The sequence below is a fragment of the Schistocerca americana genome, chromosome 4 (genome assembly GCF_021461395.2).
Source record: "Schistocerca americana isolate TAMUIC-IGC-003095 chromosome 4, iqSchAmer2.1, whole genome shotgun sequence".
NCBI classification, from domain to species: Eukaryota; Metazoa; Arthropoda; class Insecta; order Orthoptera; family Acrididae; genus Schistocerca; species Schistocerca americana.
The window spans coordinates 556,463,972-556,470,474 of NC_060122.1; positions in this window are offsets into that span (position 1 = coordinate 556,463,972).

A 6,503-nucleotide genomic window follows, 5' to 3' on the forward strand; every position below is an offset into this window, starting at 1 on the left:
TTTGGTTTTGCCTTAGCAACCCAGTTTCTTGCACCTGTCAAATGATCTTTTTGTCACTGACCACTGGAAGATGCCCAATGTTGTACAAACGAACATCAGCTTCTGGACGAACTTCCACATTGACTCGTTTTGAAGTACTTGAAGGCATTGGACTCTCACTAGTGTGACCCCCCCCCCCCCCCCCCCCCCCCAATCCTTTTCCTGGCAGCTGGCTTATCCATTTTTGTCACCACTTTGACCACAGTTGCCCTAATGTGAAGCAAATCAAGTGTCTTATTTAGGAACACCTAATTCTGATGCATTTTTCTTGTACTTAGTCCATTCATTTACACATGCAATATCAACTGCATGAACAAACCTGGTTGATGAAAATCATGTACGGTTTCAAAAGCAGCAAACAACAAGTTGCCTTCAGGTGCAAAGCCAGCTAAATGCTCAATAGGTGTGGTTGTCACCCTGCCATGTCCGGACACAAATCATGGGAACAAACATCAGAATTATCAATCTGACATTCAAAGCTACCTTTCAGTCTGTTACGATTAGACTGGGTATATTTCTTATTCAGCTTTAGGCTGGCTGCGCTGTAACAAATTCGTACACAACAATAACATTCTCGCTGCCAATGCATTGTCGTTTGTATGGGAAGAGTGTTTCGTGAGTATCTCAGTGTCACTTACCATGCAGTTAGTGGGCTTTGCGTCTGGACTACTCAGCTCACTGTATACCGTGTGGTATAAAATGATTAACATTACTTCCATCGTTGTCCTCTTGCTGAAAATTATCACCACAATCCTCCAATTGATCGTCAATTTCAGATGAATTAAGGAGCTTTATAGCTGCTTCTTCTTCTTCTTCTTCAAGTGGCCTCATCTATCTTAGACTCGGGGCATTGTGAAATCATCGTAAGGTGGCTGAAAAGACAGCAAAATATCCCAAATTTCTATGCTATTACAACCTTTCAATCACAATGTCCTCATTTGGAGACTTGTATAAAGTTATAAATACGTCACTTACCCTTCATTCTGAAAGGCACCTTTAGTTTTCACCTTCAAGAATGCACCTTTCTACACACAAATATTTTTTTTAGGTAAACTCAGAAGATATTAACAGGCTGATGGAAGGTACAAAGATTACTGGGAAGCACCCATTTGACTGTGCGCATTCAGTTTTGTTTTGTGGTACCACAGACTGACAGGAGATGTCGACACTGTTCTCAAATACACTCTCTGTATGTGACAATATGAGGACAACAATCACAAATAGTAAAATTTAATGAATTTTAATAAACTAAGCATTTATTTGGTATGTCCTTATATGAGGACGCCATGACTGAAAGGGTTAATAAGCTGCAAGAGAAGCTAACCCTTCACATGTAATGTTGATCTTTTTTGTGCATGTTATACTTTAAGACACTTCACACAAATGTGCCAGTAAAATTTTTAATAACATCATAAATGTCTGATCTTCTGGGCTCAAAATTCTTCTAAATATCTCATCATCAAAGAGTCGATTTTTAAATGAGAGTCAAACACACTGTGATTGAAGAAATTCATTGTACATTCTCACACATAGTTCATCTTGGGAAAAATTAAATTTACTTTGAAAATAACACTTTTCAAACCACCATTCATTCACAATATTTTCCCGCAACCAGAAAGAAACAGGTTTGTTCTAGCAGTTTCCAGAGAGTGCCAGATAACAAGCGTCACTGCGCTCGCGCAGCTACAATGACGTAGGAAGCCCATATGTTCGTACATGTAAAACACTAAAAGATCTTACATTACGTCATAAAAGAAATCAGAGGATACTCCATGAGCATCGGAATTTTGTGAACCATACTAAAATGCATAATTCAGCTTAAAGTGCACAGTCATATGTTCAGATTCCCAACGAAGTACAGGCCTCAACCTGATATTAGTGTGGCTTAGATGTAAATTTTCTTGAAGTACCAGTACTGTATTATCTCATGTTTGGTTGTTTGTTATGGCACAACGTCACACATGCTACAAGATGAAAACGCGCAGTTTCAACACAGTGAACAGTTGAAACTAGCCAATAGTGTGGAATTAAACACTTCGTTTCAAATGAATTGACTGCCTCAGCAGAAAAGATTAATAAAAGCCAAATTTCTGTAGCAGAACAATGAAGTTTTTTGTGTCAGCTTGTAAGGTGATTAATACTAATAACACATTTTAGCCTTCCATAATTATGTGACTGTATTTTAATTCACTTTATAGCTCCCGGCCACTGCATTCTGTTTTTATTTGACGTGAGAGCAGTAAACCAAGAGGAAACAGCAAAATCACTAAATGTAAACACGTGTCGCATGGAGACTACCCACCTCCCCACTACAATGCAGATTGCTCTGCGCTTGATTCCCAGATTTAAGATATTTCCGAACAGGGGCAATACTAGACAGAGACATTTTCAAAAATGTGTTCATTTTGTAACACACATCTATCTGAATAGCCTGAGACATAAAATATATATGTTTGAGGAAATGTAAGACATGTTATTTGGTCTTAAGTGTGCCAAAGTGCAGTGCTATGCCTCTTCATACAGCACTCTTCTATTGCACATCACTGTATTTCGCTCTGTGGAATTCAAGCATGTATATCTTGTAACGGATGCCATCAAACTATATTTAGGACAGTGGAAATTAAAATGTCCTGTGGTGCCTCTCCTGCTCCCAATTGGCCGGTCTGACAAACCTACCACTCTTTAAAAAAAAAAAACCTTGAAATTAATACTTGATGTTTTTGTAACCGGGAGAACAAGAACTCTTTTGAAAATTTGCAATCTTTATTGCCTATTAGCTAATAACTTGCTGTTTTGTGTGACATAAAATTAAATGTAGGATACATAAAACCAGTAAAGGCAAGAGACAAGCAAGACAGTACACATTTCTTCAATCCTTAGGTCCTAGCAATTTTTTTCTCTCTAATCTTGCTACAGCTTTACATGGTGTGCTTTCCTTTCCTTCTCATCAAAGTTCGTCAAACATTTTGCAACTTGAAAAATCGAAATGTCACTGTCTAATACTGAAAAAGCTGTTAATCCATAGTACCCAAGACTGGTGTGGTTTCTTGATCTCGTTACATCTATTTTGTCACTGACTGCTAGATAAAACGAAATAGGCTTTCTAATATTGCAGCAATTTTAGCATACATCAAGTAGTAAACGAGACTGTTTGGGCACAAATGGTCATTTTTATAACACAACAGAATACGCCTAGGGCAGGTACCCCCCAACTTTAACTCAATGAAACATCTTTCTGATGAGTTGGAATGTCTACTTCACTTCATATCCCAGTGTTCAAAATCACTACCTTTTCTGGTTGGGGTTGTTTGGGGGAGGAGACCAGACACCAAGGTCATCATCAGTCTCATCGGATCAGAGAAGGATGGGGAAGGAAGTCGGCTGTGCCCTTCCAAAGGGAACCATCCCAGCATTTGCCTGGAGGGATATAGGGAAATCATGGAAAACCTAAATCAGGATGGCCACATGCAGGATTGAACCACCATCTTCCCAAATGCGAGTCCAGTGTGCTAGCCATTGCACCGTCTCACTCTGTCCTTTTCTGGCTTCAGCTCTTGAAGACTGATTGCAAGTCCTGCACAGATATTTAGACACCTTACTGAAAGTGTCACCCACAGAGTTCAAGCCATCAAAGGCACACAATATTAATGGGTGACCAGATACTTTTTATCAGATAGTGTATAGTACATAATAATCTTTTGAATGTTGATGCACTCCTTTCTTTCCATGATTCCTGATAAAAGTTTTAGAAATATTCCACATTATGCAAGACACCATTTCTTTCATTTTTCTTTATTACTAAAACTACATGGTGTCTCGCATAAAACAAAGTACCTTTACAGCATTTTACATTACGATTTTGATAAAATGAAGCTCGATTTTTTTCTTGTTTTGCAGCAAGGAATTCGCTTCCCCAACTTTGTAAATGTATTTCTGAAACACAATGTAGATCGTATCAAAGTTGAATTCCTGTCTATCCACTTTAAGGTTACTTGTCAGCGCCACTTAACATTTTTATTAGTATCCATCACTTATCTCAGACTTTTTCATGATTTTCTATTTAAATTCTTTAATTCAATGATAATCTAACAATGTGGTAAATGAATAATCCATTTGAGTATATTTTTGTAACTTTATTTCACAATTTGTGGGTATTTTGGCACCTGTTAGCTTTAATTGTGTGGAGACGTGATTTCAGATAGTTAAGTTAAAAAATGGCATCAATAATCATATTAATACTATGAAAATTATTTTGTGGAAAATTATCAGTCCTTTTGGATATACCAGGTTTTGTGTGTCTTGTGGCACAACACCGAACTAACTCAGATTTGCAAAGAATGACAACTTGAGAAATCTGCACCCCACCCCTTCTCCAATGGCATCACAATGTGCTGAACTGTAACTCCGCTCTAGTTTGTGAGAAATACACATGTCTAGAATGCACCAACTGAATATGTGAACACCAGGAACTGACTGTGTACCGATCTTGCTTTACTATAGGTCATCATCTGCTAATTATCATCAAGCATTCATAACTCCTATGAACTACACTCTCTGCACAATTTCTGTTCTTTTGTAAGACAGTTTGCATAGATCCTTTGGAAATACCCACTTTGATAGCTCTATCACTCACCCTTTCAACAGTAATTCATGATCTTTTGTTCACCTCATGTAATCATTATTTTGCTCTTTATGAGACTTCAGTATCCTTTTTATTTTAATTCAATGACAACCCAGCAATAGGGTCTGTCTGGCCCACAACATATTTTTCAAATCTATAACATCATTGGTAGTTATATTATACTAATAATGAATTTTCGTACACATGGAGGAAACTGATTATTTCATACTATCAGTCTAGCCTGAATGTCTTCTATTTGGAAGTACTCTTTGATACAACAATTCAACTCTGTGTCAGTATATAAAAATCACATCTCCCTGTCCATGTTACACAATGAACACATTTTGGACTTTGGAAGCATTATCTCATCGTGTAGTGTATGCTTCTATTGTATTTTGCAAGAAACTACAAAGAGTGCAAACAGACAGCGGTTGGAAAAATGTATGGAAACATGATGAGAAATGCATGCTTCAACATAAATGCCTGCAGAATCCACTGTTGTATTTAATTGAAATTTATTCATAATTAATAGAGGTAAGAAGGAAAGATAATTGCTTTGAATAAAACATAATAGCAAAGACTGCATTCAGTCCTACTTATTCCTCACGCCAATTTCAACAGTTAAGATTCATCTTCTGATCTCTAAAGTGATGCATTTACGTAGAGCACCTGTACAAAAATTTGTATTTGCCATCAGAAATGAGGAAATGGAAATTTTATGTTTTCATGTTTTTAAAAAAACTTGTCACCAACCTGTTCCATTATGACTGTATCATACATGTTATGTTAACATTGTAGTGGATAGTAAGTAGCACAGCCCACACAGGTTTCTTAAAAATAAAAACAGCTTTATCAAACCTCTGTGGAATGTGCTACATACTACCCACTATAATGACAATATGGTGTGTGTGATACTGTCATAATGGAATAGGACATATAACAAATTATTTAAAGGTATGAAAACAGAGAATTTCCATTTATTCATTCGTGAAGGCAAATATAAATAATGACTGTACATGTACTCCATATAAATGCATTACATTATAGATCAGAAAGTGACAGTTAAATGTTGAAACCAGTCTGAATGTGATCTTGGCTATTAAATTTCCTTCAGTGTTGTATTCCACTATGAACAGCACCTGTGTGATCTCCTGAATATGTTGCAAATGTCAGTCACGGTCAGATCAGTATTCTGTCTAGTTATGAGTGCATTATGCTGGACCTAACTGAACTGGAATGTGGGCAAATTGTTGATACTTTTCTAGTGGGTGCTTCCATAACCAAGTTACCATATCTAACTTTTGTATCACATGCAGGGAAAGTGGAAAAACATCATACACTACGTCATAAAATGGACAAAAGTGTGTCGAGTGATCATGGCAGTCACTGAAGTGGATTGTGATGCAAAATAGAACAACAGCTGCAACAGTCACTGCAGACTCAATGTCTGAACTCAAACCCTGTCAGCATCCAAACATGAATGGAGTTCCAAATGCAGGGAATTGTAGGGCAAGCTGGAATTCCAACAGCACTCATCAGCGACACAAATGCCCATAACAGAAAAATGGGTTGCCAGAATCATACACTCTGGACCTATGGAGCAATGGAAGAATATCATTTGGTCAGAGTCTTGTTTCACACTGTTTCCAGCTTCTGACCGAGTTTACGTCTCAAGAGTGAAGTATGCCAGAGATTTTGTGGTCATTTGGGCAGCCGCCTCATTGAGTTCCATGGGCCCCATGGTTATTCTGCAAGGTTGCATTATCACCAAGGATTATATGACCATTTTGGCTGATCAAGTCCACCCCATTGTACAATATATGTTCCAAGACAGGTTCCCTGT